This window comes from Panthera uncia, unplaced genomic scaffold (genome assembly GCF_023721935.1).
Source record: "Panthera uncia isolate 11264 unplaced genomic scaffold, Puncia_PCG_1.0 HiC_scaffold_349, whole genome shotgun sequence".
Lineage (NCBI taxonomy): Eukaryota > Metazoa > Chordata > Mammalia > Carnivora > Felidae > Panthera > Panthera uncia.
Genome location: NW_026059483.1, coordinates 1 through 10974, shown reverse-complemented (window position 1 = coordinate 10974; position 10974 = coordinate 1). Strand labels below are relative to the sequence as shown.

At 51.2% G+C, this 10974-nt stretch overlaps 2 non-coding genes across 2 annotated transcripts; one reads left to right on the top strand and one right to left on the bottom strand.

Annotated features, from left to right (window-relative positions):
* Positions 1–9886: 9886 nt before the first annotated feature.
* TRNAL-CAG (transfer RNA leucine (anticodon CAG)) lies at positions 9887–9969 on the top strand. Its single transcript has one exon. It is a non-coding gene; the product is annotated as a tRNA-Leu (tRNA).
* A 285-nt stretch (positions 9970–10254) lies between these two features.
* Positions 10255–10337, bottom strand: TRNAL-CAG (transfer RNA leucine (anticodon CAG)). Its single transcript has one exon. It is a non-coding gene; the product is annotated as a tRNA-Leu (tRNA).
* Between the last annotated feature and the right edge of the window lie 637 nt (positions 10338–10974).

Sequence of the window (10974 nt, the reverse complement as noted above, 5' to 3'; positions counted from 1 at the left end):
AGACAGAAAGAAAAGCATATATGGTTGGAAAATTCAATCCTTATCAGGAAAGGTACGAAAAGGATAGTGAAAGCTTTCTTCCTGCCCAGAGGTAATCTCTGATAATAGCTTTCTGTGATTCATTGCTTTGCGGGGGAGGGGGAACATGCGGGAGATGAAAACAAAAACAATTATGAAAGGAAGAAATAGAAAACTGGCTTGTGAACCCAAGTTCCCGTTTCATTTAACCCCTTATGTCTTGTAGGACCTGTTTCGGCAAGTCCTGGTCTCCATTCTCCTTGGCCAGGAATGCAAGCCAGGAGGCCTCCTGGAAGCAACATTCCTGTCTTCCAAAAGTTAGACCGTGACATCCCCAGCTGGCTCCTGGCGAAAGGGAGGCCACCTAGGGCCTGCGCAGCCTCAGGTCCTGTCCCCTGGCAAATAACTTCTCTCCCTGGCTGTGGCCACCATGGTCATCTCTCAGCAGAACCACAAGCATCTCCCTGGCCAGACTGAAAAAGGTAGTGAGGGGTCTCCAGAGCACAAATGCCTTTTCCCAACATCTTTTTTATGACAAAACGAATTCACGCTCACGGTTAGAAAGTCCGGGGGCACAGAGAATGGGCACCCCTTTCTCATCACCTCTCCCCAGAGCAAGCCTGAGCTACCAGGTTTCTTGGCATCCCCCCAGAGTCGTCTGTCAGTCACCCCTGGGAGGCAATAAGGGTAATGATCCCATCCTATAGATGAGGAAACTGAGGCTTGAAGGGGAGAAGAAACCGTTGAGGCCACACAGCTGAAAAGTGGCAAAGTTGGGATTTGAACTTGACTCTCCTGCCCTCAAGTCTCCAAATTGCCATGAGTCTATCAGACGTGTAAGCCCTGAATGGCTCCATCCCAAGTTTATAGTGCTTCTTTGCACATGCCTTGTCCCACACATACAGGCAAATCCTCACCCTGGCACACCCAGCGACTCAGCCTGCCGCACAAAAATGCCTCCCACACACATACTGGCCCAGCAGGGTGCCCTCACCCCCACAGACACACATCCGTCTCTAAACACACTTAATCACACATGTGCACATTGCATAAACACTGACACACATGTTCTCACTCCCAGAGACACACACTTCTACGCACCCTAGTCACAGACGCTGGCACAACCCCATCGTCATCAGACTCCTAGAGCCGGTCCAGACCCCACCCTAGAGAGGCCACATTCCCCTCCTGGCCAAGCTGCCTTCAAAGGTTCTACCTTCTATCCCATCAAATTCCAGTTGCTGTCTTCTAAACCAGCTCTCGTGCCAGCGGATGCCTCCCGTCCGCAGCCAGAGCTGGGCACCCTACCCCTTCCCCTTCTGGCCAAGATTCTACGGCTCTTGTCCTCACCCCTCAGCCCTGGTAGCTCACGGAGTTTCTAGCTCGTGGAGTTTCCACCTCCTGGGGTTTATGGGCACAGATATCTTGAAGGGGACCTTGGTTGAAAGACACAAATCCCAGGCTGGAGGTGGAAGCCCAAGCCTGGTGATCTTTGTCTTCTCCAGCTGCCCGGTGTCACAGAATGTTTCTGAATCCCTTGCCTCAGTTTCCCTCAGTAGTTCTCAAAGGGTAGAAACCTGCACAGTCTAACTTGAAGATCCCTGTAAACATGCCTCCTTAAGGCAACAGGGACATGAAATAGACTTTATGGAAACACACACTCCTGCCCCCACACCTATTTGGGGCCCCCAGGGCTGGCGCAGAGTGGGTACTCAACCGGGGCACCAACTAGGTGGAGAAAGGAATGTTCCAGATATTAGGAGAGAATCGCTTCCTCCATAATATAATCTCGGGGTTTAGAACCCAAGGACTGAGGTCTTCAGTGGGGGTGCTGTAAATATCTGGGGAAAAGACTCTGAATGTAGGATTTATCCATTCATTTGCTCAATTAATAAATATTTCTGGAGGACTTACAAGGTGCTGGGTGCTGGGGATCAGTGGGGGATGAAGAGCCCAGACAGGCCCTGCCCATATGCAATGTGGGGGTCTGGTGGGGACGCATGCGGCCTGAGGTTCACACACACACACACACACACACACACACACACACTCATACATAACTATACACCCTGCTGTGGTTCTGGTGCAGACAGGGGAGCTGACCCAGGCTGGAGCTCAGCTTCCCAGGGGGAGGGGATGTCCAGTGGGGAGCTGAGGACCAGGTGAAGGCACTGAGCTCCTCAACAGCGCTGAATCTTTTTCAGAACACCTGACCTGGAAAAATATTGCATCAGGACCCGCCTCTTTTTTATTGGGAGCTTCATAAACCAAGACACTTGCTGTATGTACCTGCTGAAACCTTTGGAGAACACAAGAGGGGTCAGTAATACGTCTTTTCGTTTTCGTCGTTGCTGTTGTTGTTGTTTTAGAATGAGAAGTAATTGTCACGACTTTTTTCTTTTGCATGGCAAAAGCAGTGAATTGGGGGGACATGGCTCCTCCAAGGAGTCTCTGGCTAGAGGACGGGGCACCCCGATTTTGTACTACTCCATAATGACTCCTGGGACCCCGAGAGTCCATCTGGCACTTGCCCAGGCCCCTGCTGGCTGGCACATCATCTGTTGAGGTCCCCAGGACGAGAGTATTTTTTCTAGAATCTGGATGCCAGCAAAGAAAAGCACTGCAGGAACCAGGAAAAAAACACAGTGTTTCTATTTCCTAGATAAAACAGAAATTGTGAGGCACAGTAATAGCTCAGGAAAACCTGCCAGCTATTTGAGGATGAACGAATTTCTGGAAGAAATGTTAAAACTCTGACTGGCTCCACGCTGATGGGAAAGGCTTTGCAGCTGCTGGTTTCTGTCTCCCCTCCACCCCTGCCCAGAAGTGGGGCCCCTCTTCCCCTCCCTGGATGGGCATGGGCATCGGATATAGCCTGCAATTCTGGGTCCCAGCATTTCGGGGCCAACCAACTCTACACAGCTAGGGACACGGCAGCACCAGCCCTGGGTCCTCATGACGCACAGAAAAAATGTATGGTGGCTGGAGGGAAAGTGGAATGTTCGTCCCTTTGTACTGCCCTCTCCCCAAGATCCCCTGCTTCCCTGGAGGAACCCGTGGCCCGTCTTAACCCTCGGTTCTCCTCAGACCCATCTCATCTGCGTCCAACTCTCAGCCCTTCACTCATGTTGTGCACCCCTGCCTGGGACGTCCTCCCCTTCCCCTCCATCCCTGCAGGTCAGACCTGTCCTTCTTTGCCTATCTTCTCTTTGACACCTTTGGAGCTTTTCCAACACTGCACAGTTTCCCTGGGTAGGCTCTGATCTCCTGCTTCCTGAGGTTTTGCTGGTGAGTCACGAGGCCAGCGCCGTATGATAGAAATACAACGTGAGATGCATAGACAATTAAATTTTCCCAGTAGCAACACTGAAAAAGTAAACGCAAACTGTTGAAATAAATTTTAATAGTGTTTTTTGTTTAGTAAAACACAGCCAAAACATTCTCTTCTACAAGTCATCAATATTATAAATTAATAATAAAATCATTTCCACTTCTTTTCCTCCTTTCTTTGAAATCCAGTTTGTAGATTACATTTATGACCCATCTCAATCCAGTGTGGCCGCATTCCCAATGCTCAGTAACGAGCTTGTGACCATCATATTGGCCAGAAGAGAGATATAGGCTGTATTCATCTTTGGGTTACACGTGGCAAAAGTTGACATTGAAGTGGCTTAAGTGAAAAGAGGCATTAGCTCATGAAACTGAAAAGGCCAGGCATGGGTGGCTTCAGGCACAGCTAGATCCAGGTTGGTAGCAGAAGACTGGAGTGGAGAGGAAGAGGGGCGGGCAGGGGGAGGAGGAAGTAGCCAGAGTGGGGGTTGGATTGAATTCAAAGGGGCTCCCAAAGAGTACTGGAGCATCAGGTAGAACAAGAAAGCCAGAATCTAGTCCTGCGGAGATATTCAAAAGATTTAATGACTAGGATGGCACCTGACAATGAGGACGGATAACAGCCTTTGTGCTGCAGCGGGCCGGGGTTGGTCAACTGTGGGAATCAGGAGTGAGGAGGGGCCGAGAAGGTGGTGAGGACACAGGGCAGCCCTGTTAACCGACCAGTACCGCAGTCGCTTACTCCATCATGCGGATGTGGGCATGGGGAGTATACAGGAGACTAGCCAGTGGTCTAGACCTCACACACTACGTGTCCCCTCACCACTAAACTAAGCACTCGGCCAGTCCTGAGAGAAAGCCCTGGGCTGGGGTTGAGGGCGGGGAGGTAAGCAGAATACAAAATCTTTTATCTGAAAGAGGCAGAGCAGATGGGGCCTGTGAGGGGGCCTGGAGGTCCCTGAGTACGAGATGGGCCAAATGGGCTGATGTGCCCATGCAGAGGGCTGGACATACTGGTCAGAGATGAAGGCTGCTGGAGCAGGCAAGGGTCGTGGATGGCCTCACCTGGGGAGGCATCCTGGGCTCCACCTGAGAGGGACAGAAAACTGGTTTGAGGAACCCAGGGAATTTACTCATCCGTCCATCCATCCATCCACCCATCCATTTGTCCATTCATCCACTCATGCAATACTTCTTTGTCAAGCTCCTGCTGGGAATAACTGGTGAACAAGATGGCCAAGGTCACTGCCTTTACAGAGCACAGACCCTGGTAGGAGAGAGGCACGATCATCAAATAAGCCAGCAAGTGAGCCCAGTGGCTTTGCATCTGTAAGGCGGAGGCCAGATGGAAAGCGAGTGGGAGATAAGGCGTGGGGCCACTTCAGCCAGGATACAGCAGAGCTGACATGGGAAAGACCGAAGGAACCAGTCCTGCATACGCTGGAGGGAAACGACTCCACACAGAGGAAATACCAGGGCAAAGGCCCCAGGAGGGCACAGGCTTTGTGTGTTAGAGAAACAGAAAGATGGGGTAGGGGTTGGAGGTGGCAGGTGGGGTTGGAGAGGAGAGCGAGGCTGGCTCATATGGGGCAGTCAGGGGCTGCTGTGCTTGTGGGGAGGGCACTGCGGACCGTCTTTCCGCAAAGTCAAGTTTGGCAGCTGAAAACTTGCCCCGCAATATTCACCAGGGGCAAGAAAGGGTACAGGACTTTCTTTTTCTGGGCCAACACACAAAGCGTGTATTTCTAGTCCAAGCACTCTCCCCGCTCAGCATGCGTGAACCCTTTCAGCTTTCCAACAGCCCTTTGAGGCAGATACTATCCCTAAATCCATTTTACACACAGGGAAATTGAGGAACTGAGAGGAACAGAGAAGCTAAGTGACTCCCCTATGGTCACAGAGCTGGCAAAGAGCAGAAGCAGGATTTGGATTCAGATGGTTCTAGAGTCCAAACACATATACACATTCAGCCATGCTGCCTCGAGTTAAAATTGGCTCTGTACCCCTTGCTTATGGTAAGCTACAGGGCCTCCCTCATCCATGGGGTTCTCTTTCTAGGGTGACCAAAGGCTTTGGGGGCATGATATGTAGTCCAGAGAACTTGGAAGTGAGCTTGTGGCCTTCGGTCCATTCTGGTCACCACCGTCCACGCGATTCGTTCAAAATCGGGGAACTGGGCCATCCACCTCTCTCCATGTCACGGGTGGACCTGGGTGGACGGAGCTTTTCCCATCCCATCCCATCCCATCAAAGATCCACGCCTGCTTCATCCACTGCACCCCTGGGTTTCCCACTCCGTAAGCCAAGACGCCCAACCCAGGGCCTTGGCAGGGCTTCAGTGCTGGCGCCTGGTGATTTCTGTCTCCCCACCTTGGCCAAGGAAACCAGAGCCTGGACACAAAAACTTGGCCATGCTGCTGAGACTGGCTTGCTGGGAAAATCCTACCCTTTCTTCTAAGTCTCTTTCAATAATAAAAACAGGAGTAAAAATAACATCACAAAGTCCAGCTGGCCAAACTTCATGGTTTTTGTTTTGTTTTGTTTTGTTTTGTTTTGTTTTGTTTTTTGGTTTTGTTTCCTAAAGGAGACAATGTAGAGAAAGCACCTATCACAGTCCCAGGCCCAGGATGGTTCTCAAGAAAGGGGTATGGAGCCAGAAGAATCAGGCTCTACTTACCAGCTGTCAGACTCTGAGTAAGTTACTTGGCCTCTCTGAGCCTCGTTTTCCTTATCTGTAAAATGGGAGCAAAGACAGCCTGTGTCATGGTGTTGTTATGAACACCAAGTGAAATAATGGACGTAAAAAAGGCATTCACTAAAACTCAGCTTCCTGCCACCCTTTCTCCACGCAGAGGTGGTGATGGGTGCCAAGGTCACAGGGATGTTAGGATCCCCCTTTCGGGCCCCTCGGCTGGCTGAGCACCAGCTTGTCACTTGGCGGTCTGACTTCATCCGCACTTTGGGGCTGGGCACAGGGGGAGCCATGCTGGGGCGTCCCCACCACCGGTAGACTTTCCAGGCTGAGGTCAGGGGACTTTCCTCTTCCAAGCTGGACAAATGCCCAGAGGGGGCCTGGGGGAGGCCTGTCCCTCTAGGGTCCACTGTTGACGCCAAGACTGGTGATAAGTGGAAAATGAGAAAAACAGGAACTCTCTTTTCCCATTTTTGGTCTTGGGGGCCTGAGGCTGGAATGGGATCCTGAGAAGCTTCCTCCAGGCCAGCAGTCTGGTACCCGAAAGGTGTCAAGGGAGGAGGGCCGACCATCTAGCCCAACCCAGGAGACAGTGCTGAGTGGAGCTCCAGTACTGACCCCCATCGAGCCAGCACTTTCCTCCAGCCAGGCCAGGAGGGCAGCAGGCAGAGCGGGGCTTGGGCTGTAGCTCTGGCCTGCCTGGTTTCTTATCTCTAAAATGATGTGTAAGGCATGAGGGGAAGGTTCCAGAGCACCTTAGCAAGTCACTCAGAATGTCTGAGCCTTAACTCCTTGCAAAATGGAGCAGGAGTGGGGAGTCAGCAGCACTTGTCTTAAAGAGAAGTTGTGAGTGGCTGGTAACCTGGCCCCTCTATGGCCTTAGTGACTTTCTGTCCTATCCCAGCATCCCCTCTCTCCACATCTGCACCCAGTGCACACACCAGCCAGCCAGTGGGGCTTGTCCTTTTTTATTACCAAAACACATCTTGAATCTTGAATTCAGCCACCTTTTGCAATCGCCACTTCCCCGGTCTAGCCATCCCCATCTCTCACGGCCTTGGGCTCTGATTTTTCTCTTGGCCTCTCATATCCACCTGCCACATAGCTGCCAAAGGGGTCGTTTTCAAAGGCTAACTGGATCCAGTCACCTACTCCCCTGCTTAAAGTACTCCAGTGACAACGAAGCTATCACACACAGAAGAAAATCCAAATTCCCCTCCCTGGCATCCAGCCCTGTGTGATATGGACTTCAGCCTCCTCCCACCCTTATCCCTGCCCCACTGGCTTGCTGCCTCTCCAACAGACCACACTTCTCCCTGCCTCAGGGCCTTTGCACTGGCTATGCGTTCCACCTAGAAGGCCACCAGCTTTGATTTTGCTTGTCTCTCCCTTTTGAACTGTGTCACCTCCTCAGAGAGGTCCTCCCTGACCACTCTTCCTATGAGAGCCCCTGTTAAAGGGGACTTCTTAAAGGTAATACCATGATTCTCATAGAAATGTAAAATGGGGGACACCTGAGTGGCTCAGTCAGTTAAGCAGCCAATTCTTGGTTTGGGCTCAGGTCATGATCTCATGGTTTGTGAGTTTGAGCCCCATATCAGGCTCAAAGCTGCCAGTGGGGAGCCTTCTTGGGGTGTTCTCTCTCCCTCTCTCTCTGCCCCTCCCCCACTCGCTCTCTTTCTTTCAAAAACAAATAAATAAACGTTATATTAAAAAAAGAAATATAAAATGAACACAAGTCAGATGTCATGGAATGCATTAATTTATGAGAAAACCAGAAGGTGTTAGAACTGGTTCTAAGGAGAATTCAAAGACACCTGTATATTGGCAATCAGGAATGATGAAATGAATTTATAAACAGATGCATAGGGGCACCTGGGTGGCCCAATTGGCTAAGCATCCAGCTCTTGATCTCAACTTGGGGCATGATTTCTCGTTTCGTGAGATTGAACCCCATGTTGAGCTCTGTGCTGACAGCGGGGAGCCCGCTTGGGATTCTCTCCCCCCCCTCCCCGTCCCCCGCCTCACTCATTCTTGCATTCTGTCTCTCTCTCTGTTTCAGAATAAGTAAATAAATCAATAAATGGATAAATGGCCAATATCCAGCGGGCAATATTTAATTGCATTCCACCCCAACAAAATCCACTTGCGTTTCTGTGGATGAGATTCAAGTAATGAAAGGTAATGAAAGGTGCAGGCGCCTATAGAATCAGATGGCCAGGATTGGTGCTCCAGAGAGTTCCTTGGTTATCTTACAGGTTTCCTGACTTTCTGGCACTTACCAGCACCTGAACTTCTTTGCTGTTTGCCATTCATCTTGAGGGCAGAAACTGTGTTTTGTAACACCATCTGCAAGCACATATCAAGTGCTCGGCAAATGTTTGTTTCCAGTGTCCAGGGTAATTTGTATTTCAGGAGAAGATACAAAAGGGGTCATTGCTGAGCCTAAAGAAATAAATTCTGACAGCCAAGGAGGAGGGGGCATTTGTGGGAAGGAAAGGGCGCCTGCAGGTTCATCACTCGTTAAATAACCAAGACCTCTGCGCACCCAGAAGCCTCAGCACCTCTTGGCAGCCCAAGCCCTGAGGGTCCCCAAAGGGACGTGACCCGGAGTTGGTAGGGAAAGTTCTCTGGCTGAGGCTGTTCTGTGATACCATGTCAGGTAAGTCAGAGGGCATGAGGGGCGAATGTGACTCCACCACGCACATTAGGGTCTGTCTCCTGGACTCTAGGGTCGACCCCCAGAAGTCGCCCTCAGGCGCTCTCTTTCACGTTACACAGCAAGTCAGTGGCCCAGCCACGCCAGAACCTCTGTCTCCTGTGCCCTCATTCTGCCCGTCTTTCTTTAGGAGATGCATCTTCTCCAGGGCCTCTGGGGAGCCTGGAAATGGGGGCGTATGAGATCCTGCGAGAGGGGAGGTGCCTTTTTGCCTCCCGGAAATCCCGCGGAGAAAGGAGCCTTCGAGGCGCCTAAATCTTCTGATCCCGGGACAGAGGCGGGTGCGTGCCTAAATCTGGGGTTATGGCAGGAGGGGGCGGAAGGTGCTGCGGGGGCGGGCGGGGAGGGGTCCGGATCTGCTTCCCGCAGAGGCGGGGTGAGGATGCGGGTGAGAGGAGGCTGCTGGGGAGGAAAAGTGAATCACAAAATGACAGAATGCAGGAAGGAGGAGGCGAGGTAAGGATGAACCCACGGACATTCCCTGCGCGCCCACTGTGTGCCAAACACGGTTTGGGCTCTAAGGACACGGTCAGGGAACAGAGCGTATCCGGTTGTGCCCTGCAGGACGCGGTCTAACCCCGAGCCTGAATAAATGGCTTTGACACGCATATAAATGTGAAGTTGCGGTTCCAACAAACGTTTGGAAGGAGAACGCGAGGTGCTTGTGATTAGACCTTGAAATACCTGGGTTTCACCTGGTAGGGGCGCCAGCAGAGATCTACATAAGCCAGTTCGGGAATGTGTGCTTGACTTCCTCGTGCAGGAAATGCACAGGAAGTGTATGCAGAAATGCAAAGGTGCTCGAAGATATGCAAGTATCAAAGCCGACACGAATCGTAAATGAATGCACGCATGCATAATGAATACGTGTCCGAGACACGAATGCCTGGGGGCCAAAGTGACAGTCCTCGATTCTCCAGCACGCTGCGCGCGCCCTCTGCTGCCACCAACGCGCCTCGTTCCGCCCTTTCTCGTCCCATTTCGTCCCTCCCCTTTGAGCCAGAGCGCTTTTCTTTCCAGGTCTTCCCAGCACCCGGCGTAAAACAAAGCCCGGGCCGGTTGTTCGCTACGCATGCGCACAGTAGAACTATTCCGAAGAGGTTTGCTTGCAAAGCAGCACCCGAGCAGTCAGGATGGCCGAGCGGTCTAAGGCGCTGCGTTCAGGTCGCAGTCTCCTCTGGAGGCGTGGGTTCGAATCCCACTCCTGACAAGTGCTGTTTCGTTTTTCACCAACAGCTGCAAGTCAGTTTTGTTTTCCACGAACAGCCGCAAATCAACTTGGGAATACGTTACACCTTTGGGTATTCTTTTCCTCTCTTTACAAAACAAGTATTTCCTTCCTAACAGGCATTTTCTTCTTAGTGACATTCATTTGGTTTTGGATTGTAAAAAGAAAGCCCCGACGCGTGCCCTAGAGCCCTTTTTAGTGTGGTCAGATGCACCTTTCTCTAACGTTGTCTAACGTTGCAGAAAGAAAACAGCAAAAGGGTAGGACTGTCAGAAGTGGGATTCGAACCCACGCCTCCAGGGGAGACTGCGACCTGAACGCAGCGCCTTAGACCGCTCGGCCATCCTGACTTCCTACCAGTGCCCTGCAAAGATTCACAGTAGTTGCCATTTCCGTGCCACGTGGTTCGAGAACCCGCAAGTTGTTTTAGGGTAGCTGGCAGCCCCAGGTCCTGCCGCACTGCTCCAGGCGTCCACAGGTTAAAAAAAAAAAACAAAAAACAAAACAAAAAACCCCAAAACCCACCCCTGTTGCCGAGACTCGCTGTTATCCTTGAATTTCTTCCGTCTTTTTTCTATGTATGGAAACTGTGTAGCCTGGGAAATCAGTTTCCCTTGCCATCCCTAGAAAATATCCGTAAAAATAAACACAATGGAAGCAAAACTATATTGTTAAATTCTAGCCATTCGCCAATGCTCGGAACCTGAAAATGTGACGTGTATTTAACGACTGATACTATCGGTCGCCAGGGTCAGGACTATTGTTGGGCCCCTGAGGGTAGTGGGGAGGGGATTTAGACGATTCTTTTTGGAAGGGAGGTGCTCTGCGAAGAACTTTGCCTTGAGCTCCTCAGGATTGGAAGCCGTGGAATCCCATTCCACGCGTGTTTAACTGGAGCCACAGCCAGAGAAATTTGGCTTTTATACCTTTTTAATAAACCGAACAAGGGAAAAGCCGGAGGCTGTTAAACTTGGAGAGGAGACGATT